This window comes from Manis pentadactyla, chromosome 1 (assembly GCF_030020395.1).
Source record: "Manis pentadactyla isolate mManPen7 chromosome 1, mManPen7.hap1, whole genome shotgun sequence".
Taxonomy (NCBI): Eukaryota; Metazoa; Chordata; class Mammalia; order Pholidota; family Manidae; genus Manis; species Manis pentadactyla.
This window is the reverse complement of record NC_080019.1, coordinates 25,841,053-25,849,852: the sequence shown is the minus strand read 5'-3', so window position 1 is coordinate 25,849,852 and position 8,800 is coordinate 25,841,053. Positions and strand designations below refer to the sequence as shown.

At 46.2% G+C, this 8,800-nt stretch overlaps 1 pseudogene; it reads left to right on the top strand.

Annotated features, from left to right (window-relative positions):
* The first annotated feature begins 7,179 nt into the window (after positions 1 to 7,179).
* On the top strand, positions 7,180 to 7,871 carry LOC130679475 (NMDA receptor synaptonuclear signaling and neuronal migration factor-like; annotated as a pseudogene).
* The last annotated feature ends 929 nt before the right edge of the window (positions 7,872 to 8,800 follow it).

The window sequence follows — 8,800 nt, the reverse complement described above, 5'->3', positions numbered from 1 at the left end:
AAAAATTAGCATTTCAGATGGGCATCTTGTGATCCTAAGACCAGAACTATGAAACAACTAGAAGATATGTAGATAAAATGTTTCTTGATGTTGGTTTGGGCAAAGATTTTTGGATTTGACACCAAAAGCACCAGCAACTAAAGCAGAAATAGATAAGTGGGATGACATTGAGACAGGGACCATGGGCTTAGACAGAGTAGGGTGAGGGCCTCCGGAAAAAGCAAGGCAGGATATTTACAGTCAAAACAATGTAACAATGTAAAGTCCCTATTGAAACTGTGTTGAGCATTATGCAAAGTCAAGATCACATTAATTTTCTAGGATAAAGATACCAGACTAGGAATATAGACATCTTCAATGAGATCAGTTAAAGATCAAAAGGCGAGGAACACCTTGGCCTGGAATGTTTGAGTGTTCTGCAAGGGTATCTCAGCATAACCCGGACTTCACTGTAAACAGCCCTAGCAAACAGACAACAACCCAGCCCACCTTGAGGGCAGGGCAGGTGGTACAAGTCCACATCCTAAGCCCTCAATTCCCAAAAATCCTCAACTGCCTATAAATCCCCTAGACAACGCACCATCCTGGGCTCTCTTGTCCCCTTCTGGCATGAGCCAGGAGCTCTGTCCTCTCACTGTCTCTCTCAATAAAAGCCTCTGCCCTGGCTCTCCTACCTTGACTGTTTGCTAAGATCATTCTTCAATTCCGCAAACAAGAACCCCAGCATCATCTTCAAACAGAAAGCTGTGGTATAGCAAAGGAAGCAATCAACTGAGTGAAAAGGTAGCCTACAGAATAGTAGAAAATATTTGAAAATCATGTAATAACAAGGGGTTAATATCCAAAATAGATAAAGAATTCATACAATTGAATGGCAAAAAATATATATAACCTGACTTAAAAATGGGTAAAGGACCTTCTTTGAAAGAAGACATACAAATGGCCAACAGGCAAAAGAAAAGGCGTTCAACATCACTAACAATCAGGGAAATGCAAATGAAAACCACAGTAAGATATCATTTCATACCTGTTAGAATGATTATTACCAAAAAGGCAAGAAATAACAAGCGTTTATGATAATGTGGAGAAAAGAAAACCCTTGGGCATAGTTGGTGGCACGGTGCATTGGTATGGCCACTATGGAAAACAGTATGGAGGTTTCTCAAAATATAAAAATAGAAACTACTTTATGATCCAGCAATCCCTTGTCTGGGTATATTTTCAAAGGAAATGTGATAAGCATCTCAAAGAGAAATCTACACTCCCATGTTCACTGCAGTTTTATATATAGTAGTCAAGATATGGAAATAATCTAAATGTCCATTGATAGATGAATAAATAAAGAAAATGTGATATGTATATTTAGTCTTAAAAAAAGAAGGAAATTCTGCCACCCAGGACAGCATGGATGAACTTAGAGGCCATTATGCTAAGTGAAATAAGTCAAGTGGAGAAAGACAAACATTGAATGATCTCATTCATATGTAGAATCTAGGAGTCAAAGTCACACAAGCAGAGAGTTAGAATGGTCATTGCCAGGGGCTGGGGGAAGGGTGAAAGGGAGAGAAGTTGTCACAGGTTACAAAGTTTCAGTTGTGCAAGATAAAAGTTCTGGAGAGCTAATGTATGGTATGATGACTATAGTTAGTAAAACTGTATTGTATATTGAAATTTGCTAAGAGGGTAGACCTTAAGTGTTCTCACCACACACACACAAAAGAAGAAAATGTTAACTATGTGAGGTGATGGGATATGTTTATTGTGTATCTTCTGTGTCTCTCACAACCTGGCTGCAGAAGAAGGGACCCCACCCAACCTCTCGGGTCCAGATCTGCCCTTGCTTCCCTTTGTAATCACCTACTGATATGGAGATGAATTAAGGCCAGGCAAGAGATTCTGGAAATACTGCAATTTTACCCACAATCCCCTTGTGAGAAAGAATTCAAGAATGCATGCAAGAAGTGGTTGAGCATTAAAAGTTTATTTGGAGAATAAGAATTTAAAGATGGGGGTTAGTATATGCATGAGAGGGGGGTGTGGGCAGACCCAAAGGGGGTTGCCTAGAGGAAACAACACGGGGGCTCTTTATGTATAGGGAGATGAATATTCACTAAGTGGGAATAGGTTTTAAAGGGAACAGATGGAGTCATCTCAGAGTTTGGGTCTACTTCACCCTCACATTGGTCAGGGGAGTTTTGGCTGTATTTGGTTCTCATTGGAACTGTTGAACTGCTCTGGTATGAGGAGGTGTGATTTTTATTATGTTAATGATGACAGGGCATGATTTTTACTATGTCAATGAGTGTATAATGTATTTTGGGGTGAAGTTTGTGTCAACTTCTCCACGTTGGACCCATCTGGTTTTGGCTGGTCAGTTATTTATATTCTTACTCCCCACATCCTGCGAGAACAGCTTACACGGAATGTGCAGAATGTAGGCGTCCAGCCCGATGTAAACACGAGCTGAAGTGCATGTCTGGCTATCCACCTCCTTCAACAAACTGGACTGAACCTCACGGACCTCCTGGAGTAAGGCCCTCTTCACCTTTTTGGCTTTATAGTCATTTACTTGTATGTTTCCTCTGTAAGTCTATTTTGGCTTTCAACTCTACCAGGCAACAAAATATTTGCTTTTTGGCTAGAGCTCAGCAGTCATCAAAATCTCAGTTTCATCGCACCCAAACTGGGGGTGTTTTATTAAGAATAGACCATCCCAGAATTCCTGGGCCAGCAAGAATTTTGCATTGTGTGGACAAGCAAGTCAGAAGTAGCGCAGACAACTTAGCAAAGTGGAAATGACACATGTGGGGCATGGAGAGAGTAGCAGGGAAAGAAGAACATGGGTATCTACTGGCATTTGCTATTAGCCTGGTCATAATCCTCACTGTGGCCAAAGTAGGTCCCTGGTGTCTTGACAACTTATTTTTTTTTAATGGTGGTCTTTGAAGGAGAGTAAGAAGGAAAATTGAGTTTCAGAGACAATGTCAAAATTGTTTCAAGCACTTAAACTGGTGGAGCTACAGAATCAGTGCCATGATTTCATTCTTTACATACTTTTCTTTTTCACTGATTGCCGAGTGTGGATTCTGTTCTGTATCATAGAACCTGCTTCATCTTCTCAACAACTTAAAAACCAAAAACATTTTCTAGGATCATTGATTTTGTAAAAAGTTTTAAATTCACATTAGCCTTGCCTTACTTTTCTATTTTCATACTTTATCATAATAATGAGGGATGGAGGGGGCCGTTTAAAAAAGAAATGTAAAGAGAACAACAAAACAGAGTAGTAATCCTGGGGTTTGCTGTCTGGTCAGTCAGCCAATCGTTGCCATGATGAATTCACTTGGACTTACTTTCCAATATTGGTTTATTTATAGGGCTCAAGCTGGTAATTAGTTATTGACTCTGAAAAACAAATTATTTATAAAGCATTTGTTCTATGATGTCACATGACACAAATGAGCTTTAGAATGACTGATGACTTTTCAAAACAGTTTAGTTTATTCCTATGTACAAGTCCCCAGTGGCTACCACAGTGCTTATGGGAAATCCAGTTCTAAGTCACTTGAAAACAATCATTTTGAGAACACTTTTAAAAAACTAAGTTAGTATATTTGGTGAAATAATAGCTGAGAAATAGAGTCAAAGAAAAGCAACAGAAGAGTTTGACAAAGCTGTCTTTTGCAAAGCGGTACCAAAAAGAGATTGTGGATTTCTATGATTTCCATTTACTTTATGCCCACTCATGCCATTACGGAAAAACCTGAAAAACCTGGACTGGATCGCTGAAGAAAGAACCAAGCAGCACTTGGAGTGTTGAGGTTTATTTTACACTGGTGGGCTCAGAGGGGAGTAATCTCTCAAGGTCTGAGCCCCGAACAAAGGCAAGGGGAGCAATATATACCATTCTGCTTCCATATCTGCAACATTACTACATGCACAGTAAGCAAGCAAGCCATCAAGCAAGGGGGAGTGAGTTTAGGAAGTGAGTGCCTGGCAGAGCGGGAAGTGAAGGGGAAGGAGAAAATGGGAGTTTCTGCTGTCTTTGTTAAAGAAGAGAAGCAGAAGGGAGCCACCTGGACTAGACTGCTGACTTGTAAATATTTCCCTATCACTCCCCTCTCTGATGCCCCTTTAAACACTTCATTTTAGGGGACATCATCTCCTTGGTTTATGATAGGGTCATAATGGCTCTGCATATACATGAGCTGTGTGGAGGAAATGCGTTCCTTGATAAAGTGAATGAGCCAGTTAAAGATGCAGGGTCCCACTAATAGTCCAAGGAGCAACAGAACCACTGGCCCAGCAAGACCAGTTAAAAGAGCTGTTAGCCATGGGTTCCATCTTGACATCTGCAGCTCGGAAGGCACAAATGTCAGAGGGGGTGTTGTGTGATTGGAGGAGATGGGCACCTATTTCAAGGGCTGATTAAAATTAGAAGGGAGTGGGAGGGGCATGTGCCTCCCACCCCCCACCCTCCACCCTGCACCCCCACTCGGAGTCCTTGATGCACCTCCTTAGCGCAGACCTCCACCAACTTTGTGCAGTGGGAGCTGCGGACACTCAAGGGGCTGAAGTCAGACCCCGTAGAAATACTAAACTGCTTAATCTGTTACAGAAAAAACTGAGAGGTCAATGTTGTGGTAAGTTGGCTCTTTAGTCAGTGCCTTTAGGGCCTGCTTGACTTTTTCATCCCTGTCCCTTCGTGCCTGATCCTGGACATCCCCCCAATCAGACATTCCGATGTGGGTGAGGGAGGTCCAGCAGACAGTGGATCCATTTCTTCCCCTAATTGCACAGTCTGAGTCTCATTTATTTATTGTTCAAGTCCAGTACCTTTTCCCGTCTTTAAGGCAAAGGGTGGCCCTGTTCTTATCATAACATTTAGCAGGCATGTAGGTGTAGGCACTGAACCAGTTCCCGATTTGTCTGGCTTTATGCAACCACGCTGAGATTCCCCGGGAGTGAGGGGGAGGAAGGGAAGGGAAAGAAGGTATAAAAATAACATTACAAAGTAAGGGTGAATGTAATAACCACGTTTTTCTTGTGAAACCTTCAGAAGAGTATATATCAATGATACCTTAATTTAAAAAAAACATTACAGAGCGGTAGTGGGGACATGCCAGCTGAGGCTTGAGTATAGTTAGGAGCAACAGGTAAGCACAGCAAAACAACCTGCAACTACCCAATAGACAATAGAAAGGGCAGCTTTCTGAGGAATAGTCCCGTCTGGCGGCGGACAACAGCAGAGAGTCCAACCACTCCAGCGGGGGCCAGGATCCACGGCACGCAGGTGTTCATTAGTCAGAGGGTAATCATTGGATGCAGAGGCGAAGAGGATTCTGGAGGTCTGGTGGGTCTCCCACTGATGTATTTCTTCAACTAGATTATGGGCTTTTTTCACTCTGGAATGATGGACCCACGGAGTAATGCCTGCAACTTTGAGGGCAGTAGGAGTGGTTAGCACAACAATGTGGGGGCCAGACCATGGAGGTTTGAGAGGGTTCCTTTTCCAGTCTTTGACCTAGACTGAGTCCCCAGACTGGAAGGAATGCACTGGGGTCCCTAAGGAGATTGGGGCTCTTCCTATGGTGTATTGTTGCAGCTTATTTAAGGTGGCTCCCAAGGCTTGGAGCTGTTCTCTTGCTCCTGTATCTCCTATCTGGTGTAGGTTCCCTGGGAGGCTTCCTAGACGTGGGGGAGGGCGTCCATACAGTAATTCAAAAGGGGGAAAGCCTTGAGTCCCAGGGGTGCAGCGAGCACACAGTAGAGCCAGGGGCAGTAGGTCCAGCCGTGGAAGGCCAGTTGCTTGGCAAAACTTAGCTAGGGTCCCCTTGAGGATACAATTCATTTGCTCTACTATCCCTGAACTTTGTGGCCTGTATGCAGTGTGGAGTTTCCAAGTAATGTTGAGAGATTCAGCTAAAATTTGTACTGCATCTGCTACAAATGCAGGTCCATTGTCGCTGTGAATCATAGATGATAGGCCAAACCAGGGCATGATTTCCCTCAGGAGGACTTTGGCTACTTCTTGGCTTCGTTCTGTCCTGGTTGGGAAGGCTGTGGCCCACCCAGAGTATGTACACGCTATCACTAGGAGGTATCTGAGTCCTCTGCCTGGCTGGACATCTGTGAAGTCTATCTCAAGGTCTTCAAAGGGGGCAACTCCTGCTCTTTGGACACCGGGTGGGGGTCATGGTATGGATTGAGCATTATTTCTGGCACAAGTTACACACTGCTCACTTACTGCTTGGCCTAATGCTGGCAACTGGCTGATGTAGTATTGCTTTGAGGACGGCTTCCAGGGCAGTTTTTCCTAGGTGGGTGAGCTGATGGTATTCACTGACTAAATGCCTTCCGGTTGCAGTTGGGACAAAGATGCATCTGTCAGGCAGCATCCGCCACCGTTTTTCAGATAGGGTGGCTCCTTCAGCCATGGCCCAGTCCTTCTCCTTTTCAGTATACTTGGGTGGAGGGGGCACCACTGGGGGCATTACAGCCATGGTGAGGGAAGGAGCTTCACCTCTCTCCTTACTGACTGTTGCTTTAGCTGCTTCATCTGCCAGCCGATTTCCATGTTACAGGGTTGTTACCCTTTTGGCGTCCTTTGCAATGCAGAATTGCTACTTCTTTTGGGAGCCCAACAGCCTCAAGGAGTTTTAGTATTTTTTCCTTGTTCTTAATTGCTTTTCCTGCTGCTGTGAGACCTCTTTCCTGGTAGATTGTCCCATGTATGTGTACAGTGGCAAAGGCATATCGGGAGTTTGTGTAGGTGTTGGCTTGCTTGCTCTCACCGACAGTGAGGGCTTGAATCAAGGCATGCAGTTCAGCTCGTTGTGCTGAGCATCCGGCCGCAGGGCTTTTGCTTCTAAGACCTGAGTGGCAGTAGTTACTGCATAACCTGCTCTCTGGATACCCTCTTGTAGGTAACTGCTGCTATCACTGACCAGTGTGAGCTCTGGATTTTGTGTTGCTTGATCTCACAAATCTGGATGACTTGTGTATACTTCGTCAGTTACTTCAGAGCAGTCATGATCTGGTTTTTCCTTTTCATTGGGGAGGAAAGTTGCTGGATTCAGTGTCCATACTCTTTCAAGAGTGACTCATGGGTTTTCACAGACAACAAAACCCATGTTGCCTGGGAGAGTGCCCGGCAGGGGCGCCTGCTGAGGCCGGGGGATGCACCACTGCTTGACCTTGGGCGCCACCACCTCCCGGAGGAGGGCGCCGAGGAGCAAGGCCATGGCCTCAGTGGCAGCCACAGGGTGAGCAGTCTGAGCGTTCTGTGAGTACCTGCCTCAGAGGCACCCCGAGAACCAGAATGCTGCAAACCACCGGCTGGCTGATGCCTTCTCTGGCCACGACAGGTCACCTGAGATGCAGCCAGCCCCCCAGAACAGACACCGCCTCTCCCTTGTGTCCAGTGGCCACCATGAGGGCAGCCTCTCAGAGGAAGCAGTCGGTGGGAAGCCGGCTGTTGAGGACCCCCAGACCCAAGTGAACATCATCTCTGGGGAGCCAGCCCTGCTGCCCGGCCCAGAGACCGAAGCTGTTGAGCTGGCTGTGGTGAAGGGGAGGTGGCTATGGGAGAGGTACCCCTACCACCACAGCCAGTCCCTGCATGTCAGCCCAGACAGCAGCCATGAGGACATCAGCAGGCCCTGCCAGGCTCCAAGGAATGTCCCGTGTGCACCCAGCTGGGCCCCCGGCCCCTCCCCTCGGGCCAGTGAGCTTGACCAGCCACCGCTGCCTGAGGCCCCTAGCCGCCGCCAGAAGCTGAGAGGATGTACAGTGTGGACCGTGTGTCAGATGGCATCCCCATATGTAAGAATGCCTATTCCCTCTGCGCTGCCCCAGAGCAATTGCTCTGAGCCTGTTTTTGGTATGCCATTGGACAGGTTGCTTCCCCTCTCTGCACGTCCATTATTTTTTCAACCCCACTTTCAAAGTAGCATGTTTCCAGGTACTGCTAGTTCTTGGGTAATCAGAGTTATAGAATATGTCGATATCCCAAGATGGATGTGAAATTTCAAAATAAAATAACTGCTTTAAAAAGTATTTGAGAGGGGCAGAGCCAACATGGCCACATGAGTAGGACAGTGGGAATCTCCTCCCAAAAACATATATATTTTTGAAAATACAACAAATACAACTAATCCTAAAAGAGAGACCAGAACACACAGGACAACAGCCAGAGTACATCCACAAGTGCGCGAGCTCAGTGCCTGGTGAAAGGGGTAAGATACAAGCCCCGGCCCGGCGGGACCCAAGCACACCTCCCCCCAGCTCCTGGCAGGAGGGAGAGGGAGCCCAGGAGTACTAAACACAAAGCCCCAGCCACCCGCAACAGAGTGCAGACATAGTGCATGCGTGGAGGGATGGAAACTAGGGAAATAGAGCAGCAAGACCTCTGAGTGGGTTCCGAAGCTGATGCCCCTGTGACAAAGAAAAGCGAGTGCTTTTTGAAAGTCTTAAAGGGACAGGGACTTAACAGCTAGATGGAAACAACACAGGCCACAGCCCAGTGGCTGGAAATTACAGGGAAAATGGGCACACTAACCCCCTGGGCAACAGCTCTGAGACCCCTCACGGAGGTAAACAACCAAACAGCCCCCCCGTCCGTTACCCCTCCGGGCGCTGCGAAAGCAGAGAAACAGCCTAAGGCAAACCCCGCCCACAGAAAGGGAGATCACTCCATATCGCCGGGCAAGACACAAAGACAAAGCCTACACGCAATTACCCAACACAAGCCACTAGGGTTCGCAGTTGTCCCAGTAAAGAAAGGCCAGTAGCAAGTGAA